The sequence below is a fragment of the Erigeron canadensis genome, chromosome 7 (genome assembly GCF_010389155.1).
Source record: "Erigeron canadensis isolate Cc75 chromosome 7, C_canadensis_v1, whole genome shotgun sequence".
Classification (NCBI taxonomy): Eukaryota; Viridiplantae; Streptophyta; class Magnoliopsida; order Asterales; family Asteraceae; genus Erigeron; species Erigeron canadensis.
Genome location: NC_057767.1, coordinates 35604626 through 35612233, shown reverse-complemented (window position 1 = coordinate 35612233; position 7608 = coordinate 35604626).

The following is a 7608-nucleotide window of genomic DNA, read 5'->3' as shown; positions in this document are numbered from 1 at the left end:
CAAAACAACTCAACGTCCTCGTTGAGTTATGCAAGTGCGACATACACTCCTAACAATCCCAAGGGTTGCTTGATACCACTTGTAACACCCCGTCTTACCACAACACAATATTGTCCGCTTTGCCTGCAGGCTCACAGCTTTGTTTCTGGTTGCTCGGGTAAACTTCTCAGAAGGGTCACCCATTTGGCATTGCTGCCGCCCGAGCACGCTTAACTGTGAAGTTCTCCTCTCATCCAAAGCCAATACACCCAAAACGCGTTGTGTTATGTAACTTACACATGTGTAATTAAGTTAACTTACACATGATTTTCCGATGGGTCCGTCGCCGGAAAGTCTTAGTGTTTTTACAAAAAAGTCTTGTATATCGTAGTAGATGATCATGGTGGTGTGTAAGTTACAAAAAAACACATGTCCTAATTGGTCCTAAAATAAGAGGTGATCCTAAAATAACTCGGGGTTGTCCCCCCATCTGAGCTTAGATGGGGAACCCCTCACATTTGGTTTTTATAACCATGAAAATCATGGGGGGCATGTATTTGTTTTAAATTCAAACAAATAATAAAATATTTATATGTGAGGGGTTTTTCATCTAGGCTTAGATGGGAAACAACCTCATACTCATTTTTCTCATATATATATATATATATATGGGGATGGTAATATAAGGCTGTCGGGTATCTAAGCTTAGGTGTGGAACACTCACATACTAATTTTTTAAACCATAAATATCATGGGGGCCCAAACATTTATTCATTAAACAATAAATAATAAAATATTGGTATGTGAGGGGTTCCGCACCTAAGCTTAGGTGTCAGACAGCCTTATATTCATTTACAACAATTATTTGTCTAATATTATTATATGTAATTTGTTATACTGCAGTTTAATCCTGAGACTATGGTGACCTTGTAAGCAGACATCTACAAGTGATTTCAAAAAAATCGATGATTCCTTATCAAGTATATATATGCCGCCTTCTTTCTGATTAGTTAATTTGCTAGTAAAATTTATATCATATCATCATTTCATATTTTACTATATATATAACTTTAAGGATTCCTTATCAAGTATGAAACCCTCACATATCAAGATAATACTTTTTTTTTTGTTTAACTCCCGCAACGTGTGAAGATTTTATAGCCATTTTTTGCTATTTTTTCATAGCTTTATTTAATTACCTTTTTATCCTTTAATATACCTGTAAAACCCATCTATACCACTAATTGAAGTGGGTGGCTTTTAGTTTTTTTTTAATCTAGTGAACAATGAAATTTATGGGGCGTACTATTGACACCAAGGAATTTGGCTATTGACACCATACCTCAAAAGGGGCGAAATTCGCCCCTTCTGGCTTGAAAATTCGCCCCTTCTGCCAGTGATGGTCAACCTTTATTCAACGTCATTAATTAATTTTGACTTTTACCTTGAGCAGAAGGGGCGAAATTCGCCCCTTTTGAGTATATATTTAAATTCCTAATCCATACATACTAGAGGTGCGCAAAAACAAATCCGAAAAACCAAAAACAGAAATAAAGAAAAAACCGAACCAAGAAACCGAAAACCAAATAAAGGATTGGTTTAGTTTTGGTCTTCTAGAAACCGAAAGGATCGGTTCGGATTTCGGTTTCATATATAAAACTGAAACGAACGAAAATCATATATGACTTAACTTATTATATATTTGTGTTCCAGTGTTAATATTTAGTACATGATCTTATGGGTCATTCAAACATTAAAGAAGAAGATGTGGAAGTATCAATTTACTCACTCATGATATACCCATACGGAGCTTTAGCTCCGTACCCGAAGCAGAATACGAAGTCATCTTCGTACAGGTAAAAACACTTATACCCATAACGGAGCTCGATCTGCGCTTAACATGACTACCCCGGAGCCCCAAAGGTAACGAATACCCACAAAACCCTAAGTCGAACATAACGACTTAGGACCAATAAATCATAGGCGTAAAGCGGTCTCCGACCCTCTGACTGTAAGGGAATCGCCGATTAACACCAACAACCACACTCACACATCCAGTTGGACCATAGTGCGATTATTTGATCATTCACTCATTATGTTTGAAAACGAGAACATGATTATAATAATCTTATTCATGCAATCTTCTTTTACTGTTGTTAATATCTTTGAAAGCATATTCTGTTTGTTTAGATTAACGTAGCCATTATGGTTCTTTTATCATCAATACTTTTATTTATACTATCTCCGATTTGAAAAACCAAAAACTGAATCAACAGATTGGTTTGGTTTTGGTCTTTTAGAAACCAAATGGATCGGTTCGGCTTCAATTTCATATATAAAAACCAATGTTAAAAACCGAATCGACTTAAGTAATACTATGTCCTTACGTGTTCTTATCCAGCCGGAGATAAACGTCTAGCAAACGCATGACCATACACATCATCTGTGTCATAATTATGTGTATGATATATCACATTTACTCTCCAATCATATGCCTTTGAATAATGACCATGCAACTTGAAAGGACAATTACATTTTTTCAATATAACTTTTTTTTGATGCTCGTCCTCCTCTTACGGTATACTCTACCACCATCACACATGAATAATACCATAGAAATATCATCGGCTGCTTTTTTGTTTGATCTACCCTTGACTAGGAAATAAAACAACATTTTATATAGTTATGAGTTATGACACTATTACACAAATGTAAATAGGACACCCTAAATAAAATCCGTTATTCTTATTGACTGAAACATATTAAGGCCACCTAAATGGAACCCCCCAAATGGAGCCCGCTATCCTTATTAATTAGGTCATATTAAGGCCACCTAAATAGATCACCCTAAATAGAACCTGTTTTTCTTATTAACCGGGACATATTAAAGGCACCTAAACAATAACCCTAAATAAAACCTGCTTTTTTCAACACCGGTCATATTAAAACCACTTTTAGGAATCCTAATGAAACCCCAAGTTAAATAGAATTTGATTTTTGGTGTAAGACCATGGCCAACGTCCCGCCTTATTTCTTCTTAAATTTTTTAAACATTGGTCTTTCCCTCCCTCAAATTAGATTTTCTCAAAATCAAAATCATACCCTTAAAAAAAATCAAAATCATACAGACTAGCTATCTCTATCTTCCTTGACTACTTTTAACCCCATTGAATTAAAATGTCTCGTTGAGCGTTCTCTCACAATCATGTATGTCTTTTTTATCTTTTTCAAATTAGTCTCCACTAATTATTAGGGCTGATATTGTCAGATAAAAGGGGCGAATCTGTGAATGTCTTTCGTCCTTTCTGCCCTTACATTGTCGGATAAAAGTGACATACAGGTAATAGGGGTATGAGAAAAATTGTTGAAATTGTGTGAACTTTCGTTGACCCGACTAACCATATGTCTTCGGATCTTTGAGCCTGTAGGGTCATACACAATTAAACATATATAATATTTAACCATAAAGCTACAGAATGATATTTGATCATTTACGCATTTAATTAAATAGTTTTAATTAATTTATACGTTTATAAATTAACGCGAGTTAATTGAGGATAAACGGATAAAACGACAACCGTTATTTATAGTAGTCGATTAAAGTTAGTTTTAATTGATTGATAATTAACTTATTAATTAAATGAGTTTAATTAATTAATTGAGTTAACAGGTTGGATAAATAATAAATGTCCATATTTAATTAATAGTTAATTAATTAAATAAGGAAAGTCCGGTCTGACCCAAATATCCACATGGGGCGGTTCTAGATCAATCCTAGGAGGGGGAGGATGAAATGTGCAAGGGATTTTTTGGGTTTTTGGTTTCATAATTTGATTAGAATACTCCCCTATAAATACCTTATGAAATCCCTAATTAATTCATTTATTCATAAATCCCTAACACACATATAAAGGTGAAAATCTGATTTCTCCCTTTTGTGTGTGTCAAACAAAACATCCCAAAATAAGCAAAACCCCAAAATTGTTTTAGCTATAGGGGTTCAAATTCCACTAGGTGGAATTGTAAGGGTTTCGTTTGTTGCGGTCGTAAGCTTCAAGGTGTCTAGCAGATCCTTCGTTAAGACATTGTTCATGTATGCACTTACGGAGGGTTCTACACTTGGAATCTCGTTTCCGAAATCTTCCACATCACGAGGGATCTTGTCTACCTCAACGAGGTCAGTTTTGTATCTATTAAGTTACTTATATTGCATTGCATGGTGATCTTGGTCCGAGATGTTAAAACTATTAAATCTCTCTTAAAATATTACCACATGTTTTTAATAATTTCTAATAGTTTATTAACACGTTTCCGCTTAGCCGACCCCTTTTATGTTAGCCGGTTAATGAAATCCCAACAAAAGTGTGGGGTCAGATGGGGCAAATTTCGCCCCTTTTGCTTATAAATTCCCCCCTTCTGCTCAAAATTTTGCCCATTCTGCTCTGACATATCGGGTTGAAGTGACGTAAAGTTGACAACATTAAAATAAAAAATGTCAGGTCGGATGGGGCGAAATTCGCCCCTTCTGTGGGGTGTCAATAGACAAAAAAAGGTGCCAATAGGAAGCCCCTTAAAAAAATCTGGGCATGTGCTTGTTTGTTAGTGATACGTCCCAATCAAGGTGTCATGTGGTTAGACAAGTACATTGGGCTTTGGGGTGCCCTTGTGTTTTTCTTCCATGGCTCCCCCAAATATGCAAAAAAGGATGCTTCTTCTTGTTGGAAGCCGGTATGTAATAATTCTATGCTTAAATTGTGTGTATAGATGTATATGTACGTTTGTGTTAATTATGTGTGTTTCTTTGCTGCCAGTCTTGTAGATCTGAATGACGAGTATGGGAAGGATTATGCATTGAAATTGAAACCTTGGGTATAGCTGTTGATGTTGTCAGCTTCCAGCTAGGGAAAGAGGCCCAACATACGGGCTTATTAGCAAACCAATATGGGCCGAACATAAGGGTAAAAGACAAGTAAAAGACTAAAAAAAAAAAAAGAAGGTGAGAGGTGGGGAGAATCATGCTGCTGGGGATAATAAACATGTCAGACCTGAAGCATCGTCTCTCGAGAATGCGAGGAAAAAATGAGAGGGTGGAGTGGGCAAGCGGAACCTGAGATGTTTAATCGCTTTAATGTTTTAATGCCTGTACGTCTACGCTGCTGAATGGTTTATGTTTGTTAATGTTTATCGTGTCCTGTTTGAATGTCTTATTATCATACTAGTATTTGAATATGTTCAATACAAATCCAAGTATTCAAGCTAGTTTGTTCCCCCAAAATAACATTGTGTTTAAAATTGACTGAATGTGGAGAGAAAATAGCTGAGTTGGTTTATATATATATGATGGAGATTGAAGTAGAGAGGGTCCTATGCTGTTTGGTTATGCTCTGGTAGACTATTTAGTCGTTTAACTTACTTGTTAAAGACGAGTAATTAACTTGTCCTTAATTTGAGCATGAAGTTGCATTTTTGTACTGATCAAATTTGCGACGCTGATCATGGAGCACTTTCTCATTAACCATTGTGAGTATTTAACAAAGCTCATGATTCATGGTGAAGATGGCAAAACGTCAAGTCTAACAAATTGTTGTTTCTCTAAAGGTCCACAAATGCATGGGTTTCTTGCGAGTCGGATCTTTTTTAGTGCAACGGATTGGTACATTTTATCTTGGTGGAAGCTTGTACATAGAAATGCTTCGTAGGTGATCATGTGATATTGATGATGGCTGTACAAGTTGGACACATATGTTCAGTATTCTAACAAATTTTAAGAATCTAATTATTGGAGGAACACTTGAGCTGCAAGAGTGCAAGTACTATTAACTGCGGTAATTAGTGTTTCGGATACCCAAAGTTACAGTACGTTTGAAGTAGCTAGACTTTATATTCGTTTAAGCAGCAAGTTACATTCTTATATTAATCAAATTTGCTAGACTGATCTTAATGAACTCATGGAGCACTTTCTCATTAACAATTGTGATTTTTAACGAAGCTCTTGCTTCATGGTATTGATGGCAATCTTCAAGTCTGACATATTCTTCTTTCTCTAAAGATCTCCAAATGGGTTCCGTGTGAGTGTGACATATACCTACAGCCTCTCAGAAACTTATGGTTCATACCTATTAATATGTATCTCGTTTTTGTAATTAGCATAAAAGATACTGTTTGAACATGTTGTCTATGTGCAAGCCATTGATGTAACATTTGCGATGTACACAGTAATAAAATACAGAAAAGCAACACTATTAGGCAATGTTGGGATTTGACTTTTCAGGTCAAACAGATTATTTTAGTAGTTCAAATGTAATTTTGATTTCTATCTATTGAAGTTTGAATATTGTATTCCTATATAAAAAGTTTCATTAAGTTCAAGGAAATTGCCAAAATTTCCACAAAAATCAACTTACTTGAAAGAATTTTGAAATTGAAAACCAGTAATTTTGACCTAAAACGTCAACACTTTTATTCAAGGTCAATTTCTGTCCCACTAACCAGTGCCCCGGGAACTTGTTAACAAATCCTTTAAAGAAAAATGTCCTTGAAATATCTATTGATCATCCTTTGAGGACAAAAAACGAACGAAAGAGTAAATCAAATACTTGAACCAATCAGGAAAGTGAAGCCTTAACTTTTGATCGTGCTACTGGCATACACAATAGAACTTCAATCCTGAGTGTATGTTGCCACGAATAAAAGAGGTTGAGAGTTCATGGATGTGATGTCGTTCATTCATTTTCATTTATTAACAATTGTATCGACGAATCCATGATTCATGGCATCGATGGCAAATCTTCAAGACCGACATATTGGTGTTTCTGGAGGCGGAATAAAAGAAAATCTCAAAAAAGGCAAAATTATAAAATGCATATAAGATAAATCGATGGCAAATTTTTAAAAAACCTTAAGGAAAATCTTATGAAACTTTTTTAAAAAATGACAAAATTTAAATTTCGAATGAGCATTGACCCTTGCCCCCCCTTTTTGGTACCGCCCTCATTGTTCCTCTTTAAAATGATATTATTTGAACATGCCGTGTATATGCAAGCCATTCATGTAACATTGATTATGAAGATAAAAGGTCCCAGACATGCGTCTAATTTATAAATATGAGTAGTATAGTTTTTCGTTCAGAAAAAATAATTGAAATGAAGTCACTAAAGAATTTGAAACAAACTTTTATTATCTAATTGATCTAACCACATTTATACTACATTATAAAACATTTGTTTCTTTCATTATTTTACAACTAAGTAGTTGACAGGCTAGTCTTTGAAAATTCCTCAGACCGCGTCATTCGGAACAAGGAAGATTTATCATGGTAGAAGGCCTTGCCTTGAAAGCGAGAAGGACTTTGCTCAAGGACATCAATATACTTGTGGACTATGTTGTTTGGAATAAGTAAGATTTATCATGATAGCATTAGGTTTTGTTTATTTGGTTTTCGGGGTTGGCAGTGATTTTATCGCCTTTTTTTTATATATATTCCGATTCAAATTTATTTACTCGTCTGCACGGGTGTGAAGCCTACCTAGTTTAACTTAATCAATGACTCGTTAAAATGTTAAATTTAGTTAAGCACCAGTTTTACATGCTTGAGGTATCGAGTTCAGGACATAGGGAAGACATATAAAG